Source organism: Oryctolagus cuniculus, chromosome 5 (genome assembly GCF_051225735.1).
Source record: "Oryctolagus cuniculus isolate XC-2025 breed Fujian yellow rabbit chromosome 5, ASM5122573v1, whole genome shotgun sequence".
Lineage (NCBI taxonomy): Eukaryota > Metazoa > Chordata > Mammalia > Lagomorpha > Leporidae > Oryctolagus > Oryctolagus cuniculus.
This window is the reverse complement of record NC_142871.1, coordinates 119,108,622-119,116,165: the sequence shown is the minus strand read 5'-3', so window position 1 is coordinate 119,116,165 and position 7,544 is coordinate 119,108,622. Positions and strand designations below refer to the sequence as shown.

At 40.1% G+C, this 7,544-nt stretch overlaps 1 pseudogene; it reads right to left on the bottom strand.

The window, feature by feature from the left end:
- Nucleotides 1-299: 299 nt before the first annotated feature.
- Nucleotides 300-1,004, bottom strand: LOC100351161 (large ribosomal subunit protein uL3 pseudogene; annotated as a pseudogene).
- Nucleotides 1,005-7,544: the final 6,540 nt, after the last annotated feature.

Genomic DNA, 7,544 nt, shown 5'->3' with positions numbered 1-7,544 from the left:
ACAGTGCCCATTTGGGATGCCAGCACTACAGGTGGACACTTAACCCACTATGCCACAGCGCCGGCCCCACAATCTATTCTTGACATTATATTCCTTCTTCCTTTGTGATCTTGTCTTAAGTGGCCCCATGAACACCTTCTTGTCCTCCACAGTCTGGAAGTGCCAATGGTCAAACTTGAAGGTGGTGTTGATATCATAAGGTTATTCTCCAGGGCCCATTGCTTAGTCTGCACCAGCAGGGAGTTGTGGAGGGTATGCACTTGCTTGGTCCCCACTATGCAGCTTTTCAGTATGACAACTTATTGTGTTGCAGTGTCCCCTTTGTAGCCTTTGCCCTGGGTCACTCCAATGAAATTGATCATCTCATCCTGACCAAAGGCTTGGTTCACTGGGATCTACTGCTCCAAGCATTCCTGGGCCTTGTCTAGTTTCTCAGCCACAGTGCTGCTGTTGACCTTGATCTCCATCAGGTGGACCTTCTTCCGTAGATGAAGCAAGTGCATCTGTGTTTGGGCGATGATGTGGATGACCTAGCATTACTTCTTCAAGCTGCTGAAGGCCTTCTCCAGCTGCTGCTTGTTGAAGTTGTCCTGCCTCTTCTGAGGGTACTTGGTGAAAGCCTTCTACATTGACTTAGGCCATTTCTTATAAAAGTGTCTTTTGTACTCATCACTGATATGCTCAGCAAAAATGGTCTTGAAGGTGTGGAGGCCTCAAGGGGTTTCCATGTAGCCCACAATACCTACAGCCACCATGGGCAGTGTCTCCACAATGCTCACAAAATCCACAACTTTCTTATTATTCACCTTGAAGCCCGGCCTATCAACTTCCTGCATGCTGTGAGTTATACCAGCCTTGTAGCCCAGGAAAGCAGTGAGGTGCACAGGCTTGAAGGAGTTATCCTTAGGGAAGCTCTTCACCTTCCGCCGATGCCTGCTGCTGTGCTTCTGAGGCAAGAAGCCCAGGGACCCATGTCTGGGAGCGGAGAACTTCCTGTGAGACATCTCATTGCCAAATCCACAGGTTGAGTGCCATTTACTTTTTACTTAACTTTCAATGCCTTAGTATTCTTGTCTGTAGAAGTACACTGATAGAATCCTACAAGATTATTTTGAAGAGTATATAAATTGGGATTCAATTCTTTAGAGAAAAACTACTTTGCATATTTTTTAAATAGTAAGATTTTTAATACAGGTTAATTATGTGTTTATGAAGTTATTGAAAGGGCTAGGGAGTACCAGTTCCAGCACTAGGCTGGACCTGCAGGAAAGCCTCTGGGAACAAGATTATTCAATTCAATTCACTTCCAGGAAGGGAGGTCACACTTTGGAAGGTAGGGCTTCAATAGGTTGCCACTAGAGCCAAGTGTCAATAGTTCATTGAAATCTAGCATTCAGGAGCCTATAAGGGCCATCTTCTTCACCACTCCCTCTACTGTATCTATAACTGCATAAAAATTGGGAAACCAAGCCCAGATGGTTCTGTCATACTTTATCAACATCTCTATTTAGAAAATGCACTGGAAGCCCCATGTATATGATATCTATCTTTTTCTACTTTCCAAATTTCAGGGGAGTTCTTCTGTTTGGTAGCACTTCATTTATAAATCCAACTTGCTTTGTTAGTTGCTAAGAAATTATGAGAATATACTTTCAAATATTTATTTAGTTTTGTTTATTTGAAAAGTAGAAAGAGATTTTCCAACTGCTGCTTCATTCCCCAAATGCCTGCAACAATCAAGGCTGGGCCAGGTCAAAGCCAGGAGACTGAAACTCATCCTTGTCTCAACTACCTGAGCCATCACCTGCTGCCTCCCAGTTGTATATCAGCAGGAGGACAGAATCAAGACGACAAGCCCTGACACTGATAAGGGATGCAGGCATTCAGAGGGCCATCTTGACCACAGCACTAAATGCCCACCCCTGAGAATACACTTTTTAACATTCCAGTATTTGGAATCAAGTGAGGAACAGTGAAATGGGAAAAAATGCTGAGTGTGAATATATTTAGCTCTAGAGTTAAATGAAGTAGTAGGTTATCATTGAAGCAGTCAATTAATTTTAATAACTATTAATTTTTAACTAACTTCAGTATCCTAGGAATAGGTCATGAAAGAATTGCCCTACTATCATCTATCAGAAATCTAATATCAGATGCCAGGGCTGTGTCTTTAAGATGCTCCCCCATTCTAGCAAGGGGGTGTATAAAGTCTCTCTCTCTCTCTTTCTCTCTCTCTTTTTTTTTTAAGGTAGCCCAAGTGCTTGGGCCCTTGCACTCATGTGGGAGACTTGGAAGAAGCTCCTCGGTGAAGTCTCTTTTCTAATGTCTCTACTGTGGTATGGAAACACATAGCTATTGTAGAAAGCTATATATTTCCTCCTGATGCTATCATATTTTGCTGACTCATTCAGTTAGGGACAGGTTTGAGTTTGGTTCTTCTAACTCCCTTTTCTTGATATTGAGTTCTAGAATCCTTTTAATTCATGTACTTTTTTTCTTTTTTAATCTTGACTGTAGTTTCAATTTTGGCCTTATTTTGCTTTTCTACTTTTGCTGACTTTTCCAACTGGTATTTTTTTTTTTTAATTTTTATTAATATAAAGGGAACAGACTTCATGCATTTCAAAGGTACAATTAGAAGTTTACCATTAGTATTCCTCTTCTTTTTTTAAAGATTTGTTTATGGCCGGTGCTCACTAAGCTAATCCTCTGCCTGCGGTGCTGGCACACCGGGTTCTAGTCCCAGTTGGGGCGCTGGATTCTGTCTCGGTTGCTCCTCTTCCAGTCTAGCTCTCTGCTGTGACCCGGGAGTGCAGTGGAGGATGGCCCAAGTCCTTGGGCCCTACACCCACATGGGAGACCGGGAGGAAGCACCTGGCTCCTGGCTTTGGATGGGTGCAGCACTCTGGCGCACTGTGGCCGTAGCAGCCACTTGAGGGGTGAACCAATGGAAGGAAGACCTTTCTCTCTCTCTCTCTCACTGTCTAACTCTGCCTGTCAAAAAAATTGTTTATTTATTTGAAAGTCAGAGTTACACAGAGAGAAGAGAGGCAGAGAGAGAGAGAGAGAGAGAGAGAGAGAGAGAAGTCTTCCATCCGATGGTACACTCCCCAATTGGCCACAACGGCCAGAGCTGCGCTGATTGAAAGCAAGGAGCCAGGAGCTTCTTCCGGGTCTCCCATGCAGGTGCAGGGGCCCAAGCATTTGGGTCATCTTCTGCTTCTTTCGTAGGCCATAGCAGAGAGCTGAATAGGAAAGTGGAGCAGCTGGGTCTTGAACCGGCAACCATATAGCATGCCCGTGCCTCAGGCCAGGGCATTAACCTGTTGTGCCACAGCGCCGGCCCCTACCATTGGTATTCTAATACTGATTCTAACCCTGCCATAGTTTGTATTTTGCTGTAGCACAGCCTGAGACCTTTACTCACCACCAGACATCAAAGAAACACTTGAATCTCATATGCTTCTTTATTTGAATAGGTTTCTTAGATAGATGCAACATGAAAATTTTGAATCCTATTTTAAGATAGCAAATATTTAGTTTGTATTCTATTTTTTCTTCTCTGGTGATTATTAGTCAATGCATATTTCAAAAGATACTCTGACTTTTTTGACTCATTAATATTTGAATAATAAGAATACTTGGAAATGGCCATTTAAAAATATGTAAGCCTCTGGAATGTTCTGTTCCCTTAGAACCAGGAAGTTCTGAGTAAATTAATTTCTCTCTCCATGTGCAAAATTTAACTTCAAACTTGAAAGTTTGAGTATACAAAGAGTTCTGTATAATTTTGGGAATATTGACAGTTCTCATGTCTAACTTGAAAGACTTTTTTTTTTTCCTTTCAGTTACCTATACTTATAAGTTATGAAACAAGTGATGGTTATGGGGAAGTCAATACTCAGAAAACACAAGGATAATGAATTTGAAAAATATCTTATTGTCCTTTCCTGCCCTTTAGATTTACTTCTGGGTCTTGGCCTAATATTTATTTGATACTTGTTTGTTTATATTGGTAGCCTAACTATCAAACTAAAACCACATAGGATTTCTTTGTGAAGAAATTGAAAAAATAACAATTTTAGCCATCTTATTCATGTGATTTGATTTGTTGTGTAACATTATGTTTCCACTGTTACAGAGCTGTAGATAATAATACTTCAAAGGAAGGAAGAATGGGAAGAAGAGAGGGAAATCATGAAGGGTTTACTATTCAAAATTCCATATTGTCTATGGTAAAACTTGGTTATTCTTGGTTATGTCTGAAATAAACAATAAACTTACGTTGTTTTAGGAATGGCAGACGGTTTTGATATATGGACTGCTATGCTACAGTTCTTTACGAATTTTGCAAGTGAAGCTTTTTTTTTTGAGAAAATACACCAATTATCATATTTAAAAAAAAATTTGTTCTATTTGAAGGGCAAGGACACAGTCAAACAGAGTTCTTCCTTCTCTGGTTCACTCTCCAAATGCTTCCAAGAGCCAGGGCTGGACCAAGTTGAATCTGGGAGTCAGGAACTCAGTCCGGGTCTCTTGCATGGATGGCAGGAACCCAACAACTTGAATCCTCACCTGTTATCTTATAGGGCATACATTAGCAGGAAGCTGGATAAGTGGTGGAACCCTGACGTGAATTAGGCTCTCTGATTTGTGATGTGAACATCCCAAGCAGTGTCTTAACTGCTGCACCAGACATTCACCCTCAAATGTCTTCTCCATACCTTGTCCAGGGCTTCACTGGAGTTGGGAAAGGGCAAAAGGTTTTTATGCACAAGAAGAGCTTTTGAGGCATAAAAAGTAGAGTGTTTTCCTTTTAAATCTATCATTCTATTTTTATCTGAAATTTGAAAAGAAAGGATAAATATATAACCATCCTGTTTTTCTCTGTCATTTTATCACTTCGGAAAAATATTTTATGTCTAAGGCTTTTAAGTTTCTTAAAATTTAAGATGTAAGGATCAGGTGAAGTCTTTAGGATTAATTTTGATACACATGTATGTGAGGAACATCTTGGGACTTTCAGACTATAATTGTGTATCTTGAGCTCTAACGCTACTAGGAATACACAGTAGTGGCTGGCTGGAGGAGACAGAAGTTAATTCAGATAAGCTTGTATGCTAGGTGTTCTGATAAAGGGATACCAATAAACTAGAGGATGGAAAGGGAAGGTTTTATTGAGCAGGTAGCTACTGTTTCAGAGGGCAAAAGAACCTAATCAAGTGGAACAGTTGGGGAGAGCTAGGGGAAGGGAAAGAGTATTGCAGATCATTGCTAACGGAAGCCCCATTTCTCTTTTCTTCTTGGTATATTACATTTCTTGGTATATTTCTTGGTATATACATTGGTATATTACATTTCTTGCCTGATTGTGGTTTCATGGGGCCATGTGATTATATTCTTGCTCATGGGCTGTGAACAGTGATTTACACTACTTTCAGGCTTTACTGATAAGTAAATCTCCTGTGTGATTTCCTATGCATTCTCTCTTACCCTCTTTCTCTTCCTTGTCTGGTGGTAAAGGAAAGTTGGCAAAGACAAGGAATTGAAGGCCTACAACATAGGGTCAGGAAGTTATGACCTGGTGAATACACTAGCAGGTTAATAACCAATGTATAAGGCCAGTGGATTAAGCAGGGGAAATGGGAAGATGGGTATGAACAAAGAGTGCATGCTAAGAGGTCTGGCTAGGTGGTGAACTACCAGGTGAAAAAGGCTCAGTGGGTAAGCCCAGGTAAATATGGCCATGAGAGCAGGACTTGGGGCGGGGGGCAGTGTCAGGGAACATGACTATATGTGCAGGGAGAAGACAGCAAGGCCAGAAGAACAAAGCTAGGGGGTGGGCTGGATGCAGATGATCCAAATACAATTTTAAAGCCTCAGATGAGTGGCTCCTCTCCTTAGACTCAATGTAATTCTGGCATGTAGCCAGTGTTTAAGGTTATGCTCTAGAGCACTCTTCTTCAGAGCATTCTTAGAGAATTAAGACTTATAAAAATATTTTAGTGACTGGTTTTTCAGTTCTTACAAGGATCATATTTAGCTAGCATCATTATGCATTTCTTGGAGATGGTTAATTCCTCACATACATTAGATGCCTATGGATATTATAGATTGTCTCATGGAACCCTCATGAAGAAGGGCTACCCTTGAAGCTACCAGACCTACTGGATGGAAGGGACTTGGGTTTCTTAGTTGCTACTGAGTGGAGCAGGAATCACTGTTGGATTAAATTGGTCTGTGACTTGAGTGATAAATAACCCTTAATGTGTTGTGATTAAAATGTTCAAGTTACTTGTTACATCAGACAGCAACCTTTACTAATACAAGTAGCATGTGCAAATATATGGTGCTTACAGCAAGCATAGGGAATCCAGGGAAGCACGTAATTTATTCCAATTGAAATAATAATGACATTTTTATTTGGGATTGGGTATAGTGGATGTAGAAGAAGGTATGGTTAATGTTGTGTCAGGACTTTCAAGAAATGTGCCTTTATCAAAAGCCATGTGTGATTTTTTAGGCTCCCTCTGTTTTACTCAGAAAGTAACAGGATTTTGTTTATTCCAAAATTTTTCTTTGGACAAATAATTTAACTATTTCCAAACTTTGAATGTTGTGTCCATGTAAGTTTTCCACAGTCAAAGTGAAAATGATATCCCAATTGATTCTAAAACCTGAAAAGGGTGAAACCATTCCAACATTTGGTTTGTAATAAAGAGAGCAGGATAAATGAAACTGGCCAATTGTCCTTCTCACCTCCCCGGAAATACGTTATATTTGCCACTCATTTCAAATCACTGTTAGCTCTGGAGATATTAAAAAAAGAAAGTCAAAAAGCCACTGCTTAAACAAACATGTTTTATATTGTATTCTCTATGCTGTTACACAATTAATGCATCAGCTTACTGAACCAAGCAGAGCAAGAAAACAATACAATTAGGAATAGTAAGCCTAGGGCAACAACAGCTACTCATGCTCTATGGAGATACCTCAGTGCTGGATTCTGATGTGGAATCCTGAGTAAGCACCATCCTCTGGATTTTCATTCAGTTAGGAATATTAGTGAAAAGTCCAGAGGGACTGCTAACCTTCACCTTCACCTCGGAGAAGCAGTGATACTTGAATAGAACCTCTTGTGTCTGATTTTGCTTGGCTTTTGTTTTTAGTGGTCGATTTACTTTTGATGTCTGAAAAGCAGGGATGACTATATAACTCTACAGACCTGCACACACAGCACAATTTCTTAAGGTTATATTATTTTATTGGGCTAAAAGATAGGAAATAAAACACACTGGGAAATGTTAGAGTATTTTAGTTTCAGAAGCCTAAAGATTGTCCAAAAAACACAAAAAATACTGAGAAATTAGGAACCAGGTTTTCCTGCATGTTTTGTTTTACAATCTTTATGAGAAACTTCAATGTATAATCATTTTGAGGATTACTTAGATCTTTAAGAAGAAGGAGGAGCCGATTGCATTCAACACTGTCTAATCCACAGGTCATTCATTGTGCTAATTAGATCTCCCTACTTTGAGAAAGCT